The sequence below is a fragment of the Ctenocephalides felis genome, unplaced genomic scaffold (assembly GCF_003426905.1).
Source record: "Ctenocephalides felis isolate EL2017-DRISC unplaced genomic scaffold, ASM342690v1 CF-g0.4_SCAFFOLD_02159, whole genome shotgun sequence".
Lineage (NCBI taxonomy): Eukaryota > Metazoa > Arthropoda > Insecta > Siphonaptera > Pulicidae > Ctenocephalides > Ctenocephalides felis.
Window position 1 is genome coordinate 148,281 of NW_020538313.1, and position 12,677 is coordinate 160,957.

The 12,677-nt window shown below is 28.2% G+C and overlaps 1 pseudogene; it reads left to right on the forward strand.

Moving 5' to 3' along the window:
* Positions 1-2,031: 2,031 nt before the first annotated feature.
* Positions 2,032-3,772, forward strand: LOC113380475 (annotated as a pseudogene).
* The last annotated feature ends 8,905 nt before the right edge of the window (positions 3,773-12,677 follow it).

The window sequence follows — 12,677 nt, forward strand, 5'->3', positions numbered from 1 at the left end:
TTGGTTGCCGTTACTTGATATACTATATAGTCATTATATATATAGATATATATATATATATATAAGATATATATCTTATATATATCTATATATTCTATAATAGCACCTATTTAAGCATCATGTAAATCAGTCATAATTTTCATATACCACAAATAAAGTTATAACTAAATAATAAAATACCATTAAGTAGTTATGTACATTGTTTTTAGCTGTTTCAGTTTTATCATTCTTTCGAGGTCTTGGATTCTTCTTACGTCTGCCTTCAGTTTATTTGAAGATTGCAATACTTTATCAATAGCTGTGACACAATCTTTTAATTCTTGTTGCAAAACAGAAGCACTAGTTTTAGATTTTTTTCTGTTAGAATTATTGCTGTTTTTGTCATTTTTCGTCAAATTTTCTACAACTAATGAAATTAGGTTACAATCATATAATATTATACATTTAATTAATTATTTATTGGTGGATAATGTATCACACAATTAACTCACCATTTTCAATCTTGGATTCTCTGCGCGATAATATTATTAAAGAAAACTGATCAATCGAATGACATGTCGTTGATGCAAATGCATTTCAGACATGCTATTCGCACGTTTATCACAAATAATGCATTTAATGAAATCCGTCATTCCTGAAATATGTACACACAAAACACAAGCATATAAAACAAATTAATTAGGCAATTGCCCTAAATCACAACCCTTTCGTTGAACAAGAAAACTTCGAACACGTGCCGGACTTGATCTCCGCTTCTCAATCAAATCAAAACAATAGGTAACCCTTTTCTTTGGATCAAATTCAATGTTTAGTTTTTCACTTAATTAGGTTGCACAATTGAAGTCAAAATCGGTCACGCATAAAATTTAAATTGAGAAACGATAAATAATCTAAAAGATTAATAAAAAATAATAATTAACATGCGGATGATAACCCTATTAAATTATTTAGCAACCTTATGTGCGATTTCAGTTCATTTCAATTTTAAGTTCAGTGTATATTATTTAAAAAATAAATAATCATATATCGAAATCAATGTTGCAAAATTATAACTGATCTAAATTTAATATTATTGCATTAAATTGATTTTTTAAATTGTATATTTATTATCCTAATTACTGCAAATATGTTCATAACCATGTTCGAATAATGAATATAATTTAATTATCGCGCTGATTTTAAAAATAGATAACCATATTATTCGATTTCATTATAAATGCATCCAGTGCAGGTATAATATAAATTCATGTGAAGACTTATTCATTTAAATTATACAGAGTTTAACATTTGTTAGAAAAATCTGCCATGTACAATAGCTTTTAAATTTATGGCAAAATATAAATTAGTGTAGGTATATAAAATATTTGTTTTTTATACACTAATATTTTACAGATTTTTATATAAACTTTTTACAAGTAATTTTTTAAAATTAGGTGAATGGATTAGTGTTGTTTAATATAATAGTAAAGCAAGATATATCATAAATTCTAAAACTTAAATGAAAATTCCAATGCAATTAATACTCTCTAATAATTTTAAATTCGATAAATAATCTTGATTGTCGTACAACTGTTATATCATAAGCCTAACATTTTATTGGTAATATATAAATAATTAATTTTATAATAAGGAACGCATACGATTATCAAAGAATGTGTAAAAAAAAATTAAAAATATTCGGAGCACTGTTAGTAAATAGTAACTAAATTTTAATTGGAGTAAATCTAATTATCTATCAATAATTTGATATAATGCTTACTGATGGCAAGGATTGGTCAAACGTGATAGAAAAACTGTAGCCCAATAAATTTAATGTTGAACTTTTGAAGATTTAAAAAAAAGCGGCATAACGGCATAACCGCAGCGTTGTTCCGCAGACTATTAAAAAATTATCGATATTTTCGACGCTAACTTCGCGTTAGTGTGATGACTGTGACTGTGAAGCTTCTAATTTTGTTTGTCTTTGTCATTTGTTTCTTGTTGGTTATCTGGCAGTTTAGATTACTTCGTTTTGTAATTAATTTTATAATAATGGCTTTGGCTCAATTGTGTGGTTTGGAGAATTATTATTCTCAAAATGATGATACTGATGAATATGCAAAATTAACACGTACTTTCCAAAATAATATGGAATTATGTGCTCCTCCATTCGCAAATGTGAATTTTGTTGATGTCAATCTTTATTTATATTTAAAATATTAAAATATGTATATCATTTATTTTTTAGCCTGCGGTGGAACTTGCTAATATGAAAGATGAACAAGGAAATAAGTTGCGTATGCATTTTGATCATGGTACTACAACTCTTGGATTTCAATTCCGAGGTGGTGTGATACTAGCAGTTGATTCCCGAGCAACTGGTGGACAATTTATTGGGTCACAATGCATGAAGAAAATTGTTGAAATTAATGATTTTTTGTTAGGTACATATTTTGTGTCTTTTTAATTTGATCTTGAATTTCTGATGTTTGTTATATCATAGGTAATAATGCTGATTCATCATTACCAGTTACAGTCGGCGTTACTGATAATTCTTATATGTAGCTTAAAATGTCTACTTACATGAGTCAAATATTTTTTGAGGCATCATTCATTGAGAAACAGTTACAATTCATCAGCTTATCAGTTAATAAATATACTATTGTGGTTTTCTTCAAGAAATTGTTTCCAAATATAGTTAAATGAATTAAAATGTGACTTCCTAAGCAACTTTGAAAGGTAAATCTTATATTTTCTCTTCTTAAGAACTTTGGCTGGTGGAGCAGCTGATTGTGTTTATTGGGATCGTGTGCTAGCAAAACAATGCCGTTTGCATGAACTGCGCAATAGAGAAAGAATATCTGTAGCAGCTGCAAGCAAACTTATGTCTAATATGGTTTATAATTATAAAGGAATGGGCTTATCTATGGGTATGATGTTAGCGGGCTATGATAAGCGAGGACCTGCATTGTACTATGTAGATTCAGAAGGTACAAGAACTCCGGGAAAAGTTTTTCTGTGGGTAGTGGTTCAGTATATGCATTTGGTGCTTTAGACTCTGGTTATGATTGGAATTTGAGTGATGAAGATGCATATGGTACGTCAAAATTATCAAAAAATATCAAATTATCCAAAAACTTGTAGATAGAAAGATTCTAATAAGATAAAATATTGAATAAATCGATTTTTTTTTTTTGATTTTTAAATATTATTTATAGATTAACTCCCAGCTCATTATACTTGCATTCTTTCACAATTTTGGAGTTATAAAACAGTTATTTCCCATCCAAACATTGCTTTAATAAAATATTGGGGTAAATCAGACATAAAAGAAAACTTACCAACCAACGAAAGTATCTCTTTAACCTTAAAAAATCTTATCACAACAACAACCATTGAAGAAAGCAGTGAAGATTTGTTTATTTTAGACAATGAAATAAAAGAAATACCTGTTAGAATGCAAAATCTGATAAATTATTTCAAAGAAGTGTTTAATTACAAAGGTAAATTAAAAATTGTGTCTAAAAATTCATTCCCTCATTCTTGTGGCTTAGCAAGTTCTGCCTCTGGTTACTCTGCTCTGGTAAAAGCATTAGATTCTTTCTTTAATTTTAATTTAGACTCTAAAACACTTTCCATTTTGGCAAGGAAAGGCTCAGGCAGTGCAAGTAGATCAATTTTTGATGGATTAGTACATTTAAAGAAAGAAGGAAAGGAATACTTTGCAGAAAAACTAAGCGAATGGAAAGAACTAAGTAGAAGTAATCTTACTTGTTTCAAACAAAAATTCTAAAAAGTGCCTAGCACTGAAGGAATGCTAAGGACAGTTAATGCAAGTGAATTATTCAAAAAGAGATTAGAAAACATAAACAAGAAAATTAAAGATATGATTCATTACATTCATACCAAGAATTTTAAAGAATTAGCCATTTTAACCATGAAAGATTCTATTGAGATCCATGCAACTTGCCTTGATTCTTTTCCTCCCATTTTTTATTTGACAGATCAATTAAGAAGTGTGATTGAAGATGTTTTTGAGATCAATAAAAATGAAGTTAAGGTAGGATATACCTTTGATGCTGTGCTAATGCTTTTCTTAATACTTTGGATTGTTATTTTGAAGAGATTAAGTCTAAGTTTGAAAAGAAATATGAAATAATTACAGCTTTATAAGTAAAAAATTAACTTATAATCTTTTTTTTATAAAATAAAAATACTGCGAGCCTTTCACAAGCTAAAACTTTCTTTTTTAGATTTTTTATTCTTAAGTTAACGTACGTTCTTTAAAAAAAAAAATTAAATTATATTAAATAATTTTTTAAATAAATAATAAAGTTATTAGATTAAAAAAATATTTTTTATCAATATTCATTTTTAAAAATATTAATTTATATTTGTTTATTTATATTTTATTAAAATATTATTTTAAATTTATTAATAAGTTTATTAATTATTTATTTTATATTTATTAATAAATTTATTAATTATTTATTTTTATATAATTTCTTTTATTTTTAAAAAACATTTATAAATTAATGCATTGATTAATTAACCAATCGATTCCTTCTTCTAATCCTTCATTCTTTATAGCACACACCTTTAAAAATTTAACATTACCATCCACTTTTAAATCAATATCCCCTAAATCCTTCTTATTTCCATAAATCAATAAAGGAATACTTTCTTTATATCCTTCAAAATACTTAAGAAAATCTCTTTTATCTGACATATCTATCACAAAAATATTACCATTTACTAAACCATAATAATTAAACCAATACTCACTAAAACATTCTTGACCACCTATGTCTAATATTTTTATGTTTAAATTATTTTTGTTAGGTAATATTTTTATAACCAAAGGTAGGAAGTATCTTTTCTTTTATGTTGCATAAGTTGGTTATTATAGTTGTTTTACCTGAATTGTCCAGACCTACCAGTAAAAATGTTAATTCTTTTTTTGTTTGAAGTGATTTTAACGAAGAAGCAAATGACATTAGAAAAATAAAATTGATTAGTTTTATAAATTAAAATATAATTAAATCATATAAAAAAATTATTAAAATATAATTAAATCATATAAAAAAATTATTAAATTTATAAAAAATAATTAAATTTATTAAAAAATAAGAAAATAATATAAAAAAATAATTAAATTTATTAAAATATAAACATCATAAATGTTACCAGAAGAAATCCAACAATCTTTAAAAAACTTAGAAATTTTCTTATCAAAAAAACCAACCACAATCCATAAATCATTGACTTATGAATCAGAAAAACAATTTGTTCTTTATGCAATCCAATTAGCTAAAGCTAAATTAATAAGTGATCCTACTAATGAATATATTAATCATATTAATTTATTAAAAGAGATTGATAAAAAGATAGAACATTACAAAGAATACAAGGAAATGAATTTGACAAAGTATTTCTTAATGAAATGTATAAAGAACTAGTTGGTTTGGTATTTAGCCTTGAGGCAAATTACATGAACTTCCCGATATGTGTAACTAAATAATCGACTTGATCAAAAAATGTGTAAATAATATACTTCATCAATCCTACTTTAAAAAAAACGATAATAATTTTAGCAAAGTTTGACGAATTTTTAAAATTAAACTACTTGTTGTAAGGCCGTAATATTACAGTAAATTCTATAAGACCATGATGTATATCGCCAAAAAAAGTTCCATGAAAAAAGGCTTAAATTTTCAGCCTTTCAGCATCATTCCCAAATGATATCTTTCGAACAGTTTTTGATTTTTCAAAATCGGTTCGGTAGGATAAGCTTAAATGTGGACGAAAATTTAACACTTTTTTTTCAACATTTAATTACAAGAAAACGGCTCGGTAGATTTTCACCTAAAATTAATCAGCATCATTCCCTAATGATATCTTTCGAACAGTTTTTGATTTTTTAAAATCGGTTCGGTAGGATGAGCTTAAATGTGGACGAAAAGTTCAACACTTTTTTTCAAATTACAAAGAAACGGCTTGGCAGATCGTTGCACAAAACTGACAAACGATAGTCCTCACCGAAATACATCAAATGGCTTTTAAATTTCTAAAATCGGTTCAGGCGTTTTTGAGAAAACGTCGATCAAAAGTCTAATTTTGACAAATGCCAAAAAGACCATACTGATTTTTGCAAACTTTGACGAATTTTTAAAGCTGAACCAGTTGTCGTAGGGCCGTAATATTTTAGTATGATCTAGAAGACTATGGTATCTATCGTCAAAAAAATAATCATAAAAATCGTCGAAATTTTTTTTTTAAAAACTTTATTACAAGAAAACGGCCCGGCCGATCTCTACCAAAAACTAATCAGCACGATTCCCAACCAATATCTTTCGAACGGTTTTTGAATTTTCAAAATCGATTCATAACTGCGGGCTAAAACGTGGACGAAAGAGTTTTCACTTCTCTGCTATTTACGAAGAAACGGTTTGGCCGATCGTCGCACAAAACTGACAAACAATAGTCCTCATCGAGATACATCGAATGGCTTTTAAATTTTTGAAATCGGTCCAGCCGTTTTTGAGAAAACGGCGATTTACGGCAAAAAATCTGTTGGTGCACACGCACACACACACGCACACACACACACACACACACACACACACACACACACACATACTTTTTCCAAATTTGGTCTCATTCGATTCAGAATGGCTTGAAACGTCGAGAAAACATAAAATTAGCGAATCGGATTTTTTGATGAAAACATAAACTTCTCCTTCGGGAAGTTAAAAATATAGTGTGCATCATTTTTTGCTCTATGATATTGTGTGAAATGTTAACCTGAATCTCATTACATGTTTCGATGTGAGTGTTGTCTACTTGTAATAATTTTATTATGCATTCGTCATTATTTGATAGGATATGTTTAATATTGCAGAAATATATTTTTGAAACTGCTCTGCAATCTGCATCATCAAATTGATAGTTATTATTGCCAATTTTAAGGAAAGGTTTAGGTGGAATAATGACTCTATTTTCGGTATTTGGAATTGGAAACAATTTATAATGTTTATAAGTTTGGAGTAGATTATTATTATCATCCGTATAATAATATTGAATTTTTAATAAATTGTAATGTTTGTGAAGATTACTATCGCCTATGGAAAATGGTAGTGAATCTGTACTGTATAAATGCTTTATAGTATTAATCATAAAATTCAGATTATCTAATTTTATTATTGAATTATGAATTAAATTCATTTTAGCTAAATCTATTTATATTTTTATGTCACTTAAAATAATTGTCATCAATATAACTAAACTATAAATAATTTCTTCTAAACTATCTGGTTTATGAAAAGTGTCTTTATATTTTTTGCAAATTCTTAAAATAGCATTTTTCTCTTCGAGATTCATGTGGTCAGTCCGTATTAGGTTTTCAATATCGGAAAAATCTATATTTGAGTCAGATACAAAAATTATAAAATTCTATTTCATTTGTGAGTTCTACTTGTAAAGGTTTGGTTAATGTTAAGTTAATTTCGTTTTCTGTTAGGTTAGGAATTTCAACTATGGCTTCATTGTTTTTTGCTAATGTTACGGTATCTGGAATGAAACAATTTGGAAAATTTTGCCTTGTAATTAGAATTTCACCTTCTTTAATGTTAACTGGGACTTTACATTTTTGAATGCATCTTTCTGGTATCTGTTGACTAAAAAGTATTTTTGCCGGACTTTTTAAATAATGTAAGTTTAAATTAGTATTGGGTAACACTATCAACCCATTATTTAAATCTATTATTGCCTTCAATTTTTTAAGATTATCAATACCTAATAACCCATTGAAGGTTTCATGAAATTTAAAAAGATGGAATGGCAGGTTTTCATTACCTTTGAACTCTTTAAAACTCGGAATATTACATGCAAAATTTCCTTTGTGTGTTGCTGAAGCAGTTTTTATTGTACAAGGGTCAGAGTAAATAAAATTTTTGAAATATTTGTTAGCGATTTCTGGACAAATGAAAGATTTTGTGGAGCCTGAGTCAATAAGAAATTTCATATTTGGATTTTGGATTTGTATGTATGAGAGTTGATATGTTACTTGAATATAATGAGCGATATTTTAGAAAAACTAACGATTGAAATAAATCATGCTTTTGATGATATGTTGGGGATGAATTTAGCTATCATGTGAATCCATTGTAAGCGAATCCAGCGAATTATTTAAAACAAAAGCGCTGGATTTAATTTTTTACAAATAATTTTCATTTTTGTAAAATTTTCAAATATTATTGTTTTCTCCTCGGTCCTACACTTTTCAAATATAGTTTTAATACATCAAAAGTAGCCAAACGTAACCATTTTTAACTTCCCGTAGGGCAAGTTATAGTAATCGCAAAAAAATCGAAAATGAAATTTTTTATATATCTTTACGTTTCAGAGGTTTCTGAACATTTTGGCATACCTTAGAAAAAATGGATGTATGTATGTGCGGATACAAATTTTCGTCGACGATTTCGGGAACACGGATCAACCGATTTGAATAATTCAAAAAGCATTCGATTCGTATTGATAAGAAGACGTGCTGATTAGTTTTGGCAAAGGCAGCTCCAGCCGTTCCAAAGATACAAGGCAAAAAGTGCCGAAAACGGTAATTCAGTTTTTAAGAGAACGGAGCGTCCGAATTTAATAATTCAAAAAACATTTGACTTGTATTGACAAGATGTAGAATTGATCAAATTTTCATGAAGGCAGGTCTAGCGGTTTCGGAGATCTAATGAAAAAAGCAAAAAAAAAAAAAATGCCATTCGGCGGTTAAAAATGATCATTTGACATATGCACCTCAAATTATCAGATATTTTTTATAGAGATTTCAACAATAAGTATATTTTTTTTACATTTCTATGGGTTCCGTACCAATGCTTATGCGTTAGACGGCGGCGCGGCACTTGCGAGCTTTGACATTTTGTCTCTATGCAGTTCAAGCAGTGCGATTGCTTTGAATAAAAGTTCAGAATTTCCAAAATATGTCAAAATGAAGAAAACTTTTTCAAAGAATTTTTTTGTTTCCAAAAAAAAAATTTTTTTCTCAAAAAAAAAATTTTTTTTTTTCAAAAGAAAGTAATTTTTTATCAAATTTACAGTTTCTCAAAAAAAAAATGTCAATCGTTTTTAAAAAAATAATAATTTTTGGTACGGGAAGTTCCAGCAATATGCCTTAAGGCACGATGCCCTAATTGCCTTAAGACAGAATTCCACTTACAGCTAGTTTTACTATAATGTCAGATAACGCTTTATCCGCGTCGCCGGTGGGAACCGCTGCGCCAGCTACAGCATCGTCGAGTGAAGCCGTCCCATCGAAGAAAAAGCGAGTGAGGGCGCCCTATCCTCCCATATACGTAATGGTCAACGACGCCATAGCAAGCCTGAAAAAACGCGGAGGATCGTCGCTGCAGGCGATCAAGAAATATATGTCGGCCAATTATAAAATCGACGCCGAGAAAAAATCAACATACATCAGAAAGTATTTAATGTCGGCAGTTGAAATGGGAACACTCATTCATACGAGAGGCAACGGTGCTTCGGGTTCGTATAAACTTGCCGCTAGACAGAGGGGCGGCGAAAGCGGTGTTTCGGCTGGAAAAGCTAGGACCGCTAAGAAGCCAGCGATAAAAATAAAATCGAAGACAGCAAAGTCGAAGGGCGCCGCCAAACCTGCTTCGTCCCTTAAAAAGAAGTCTGCATCCGCAGCGGGCACATTAAAAAAGTCGTCGGCGAAACCTAAGACGACAGTCGGTAAGAACAAGACCATATACGTGTTTATCTATGAACAAGACCATTTAGGGTAAGTCGACGAAAGCCTCATCGGCCAAGGCAACGAGCAATAATAAGAAGATTATCTTTTAATATACGTAAATTCGCTTTATTTCATCTTTTAATACATACTTTATTTAAGGCTTTATTATTTATATGTTCAGGAATGATTATTCATTTGATACAATTAATTTTAATTTATTAATTTTTTTTTTATTTTATTTTAGAATTGGGTTAACTGTATACTATTCTTTTCGATTAAGAAGAATGTTATTTTTTAATTCTTTTGATTATTTTAGTTTAAATAATTAAAATAAGATTTATTTTAATAATTTTTTCTTTATGCTTTGATAAGATTATAATTAATTTGATTTTTTATATTCCTAATACATATATTTTTTATTAGATTTATAATAAATATTATAGTTATAATTATGTTTTTATTAGGATTATGAGTAGGGTTAGAAATTAGGTTTTATAAAATATTATATATAAAAATGGATCGCAAAATGTGTTGGTAAGCGCATAACTCAACAACGCTCTTCGAGTCTTCGATCTTTTAAATTTTCAGCTCCTTGTATATCAAGCAAATGTTTAAAAAATATCAATTTATGAAAGACGTCAGTATAATTTTATCACCTAAATTATTTCTAATATAGCAAATCGATTCAAAATGTTCTAAAGTAGTAAAACTTTCAATTCTGATTTTTTTTTTGTTATTTATATTAATTAAAACAGCATTTTGATTTTACTTATTTTGTTAAAAATAGGAATAGAAATCTTACGTAATTTTTGATTTTTTTTTATCGTAGGTCATTTTACAGACAATATTATCTAGTTTAACGAGATTTTTTTTTTGAAATGTCATCCACGTAGAAGGCCGAAATTACTGCAGCAGTGAAGGACCTTTTTTTTCGTGCCGTTGGAGATCGACTATAACTTAAAAAATATTTAATTTTTAAAAAAATTTACTATGTATTCTTAAAACATGTGTAAATATATTCCTGAAACTTTGAAATGATTGATAAAGTATTTTTTTAATATGAATTCCCAAAAATCACCTTTCGGTTACACTAGTTGTGCCCATTAAAAATGTAAAGTTTAGCCGTTTTCGAGTTTTAGCGGATCATTTCATCGAGAGCTCCATTTATATATATATATATATATATATATATATATATATATATATATATATATATATATATGATATTCAGTTTTCAGGGCAATACATCAATTAAAAAATTTGTATGACTTTAAAACGTTTTTATTTTTTCCATACGTTTCGACACATAGTTTTGTGTCATCTTCAGTGGACTCTATTTTGAAGGTACAGATAAAATTATTAATTAAAACTAATATATAAGAAGTGATATGGTATGAACTTACATGTAATTGTGATAATCCTAATTATTTCCTAATTATAATTGTTCACAATGCACAATGAAACCAATTCTTGTCACTTTAAATGTAACAATAATAAATTTTTTGAATGAGTTATTTTATGAATTTGTAAAATACATCCCGCTATACTGTATTCCGATGCAAGAGTGAAGCCAAATGTGCACAAATGTGCAACCCACGTGTTAGAAGTTAGGTACCGAGCGCACGAACTGACCAGAGAATTTAAGGTTTGACAACGCGAGAGGGTACATAGAGTAAAGAATAAAAAGATGACAATTGTGAAGGTGGACATAGTTGGTAGAATTGAGATAAAATGAAAAGAAAAAGAAAAATTAACATAAAAATTAATATAGTTAAAGAGTCGGTAAGATAGGTAATTATTTTAAAGGAATGAATTTCGAGACATTGTTTAAAACTACTTGGTAATTCTCACACAATGAAGAATTATCTAATCTTTTGTTTATGCTATTTTTGAAAAGATGTATGAAACATGATTCTGAAAAGCGTCTCTGCGATGTATTCGACTCGTGATATAAAATTGTGGCATCATCAAAATTGAAAATATGATTGAAATTTTGTATGTGGTCAGTTATCATTGTTTGATTTTGATTTTTATTTTTGGAGTTGTTATAGTGTTGTCTAAGACGTTTTTTTAGATGTTGTCCAGTTTCGCCAATATAAGTGACCTCACAATTTGTACAGTCAATTTTATACACGATGTTAGAAATACGATCTAAACTTGTCGGTAGTCTTTGACAACACTAAATAACGACGAATAAATTACTTATATTCATGTACATTTCAAACACCGTATGTGTGTCATCATTCACAAGTTAATAAATTCAAGGCAGAAAAAATCAAAACATATTGTTGAATGAAAAACCCAAGACATTAAATAAAAAGATGTTTTGTTTTTTTCATTGAACAATGTGTTAAAATTTGTGTGCGCTTTTTCCTGCTTGAGTGTATTAATTTGCTGAATGATGACACACATTCAGTGTTTGAAATATACATGAATATAGTTAATTTATTCATTGCTTATTATTTTGACTATTTTGGCTGCAAATACATATTTCAAATATGTGTGAGCATCAAACTTCAAAGTTTATAAACACACACATATATATATATATATATATATATATATATATATATATATATAAAGCGAGAGGTTTTTCTTCAGATGGTGAAATAATATAATAAAATTGTTTCTTGGGCATCCATCCAGTAATTAAAAAACAGTTTTAATGAAAAATGTTTTTATTTATAGAGAACATACGTTTCGGGTCTTGATTTGACCCGCACACATTTTACTCTCGTACACACTCGTAATACAACTTCCAAACTAACAACATGTTCGTTTGGAATAAGCTTTTTTATAATAAAATATATCATTCATTTTAATTTTACCATTTTTTTAAAAAAAATTTCATAACTCGACGTTTCATCAATTTTTTATTTCACTTTTATTTATTTTTTCGTGCAATTTTGTGTTTTTGTGTTGTTTTTCAAAGTTTATT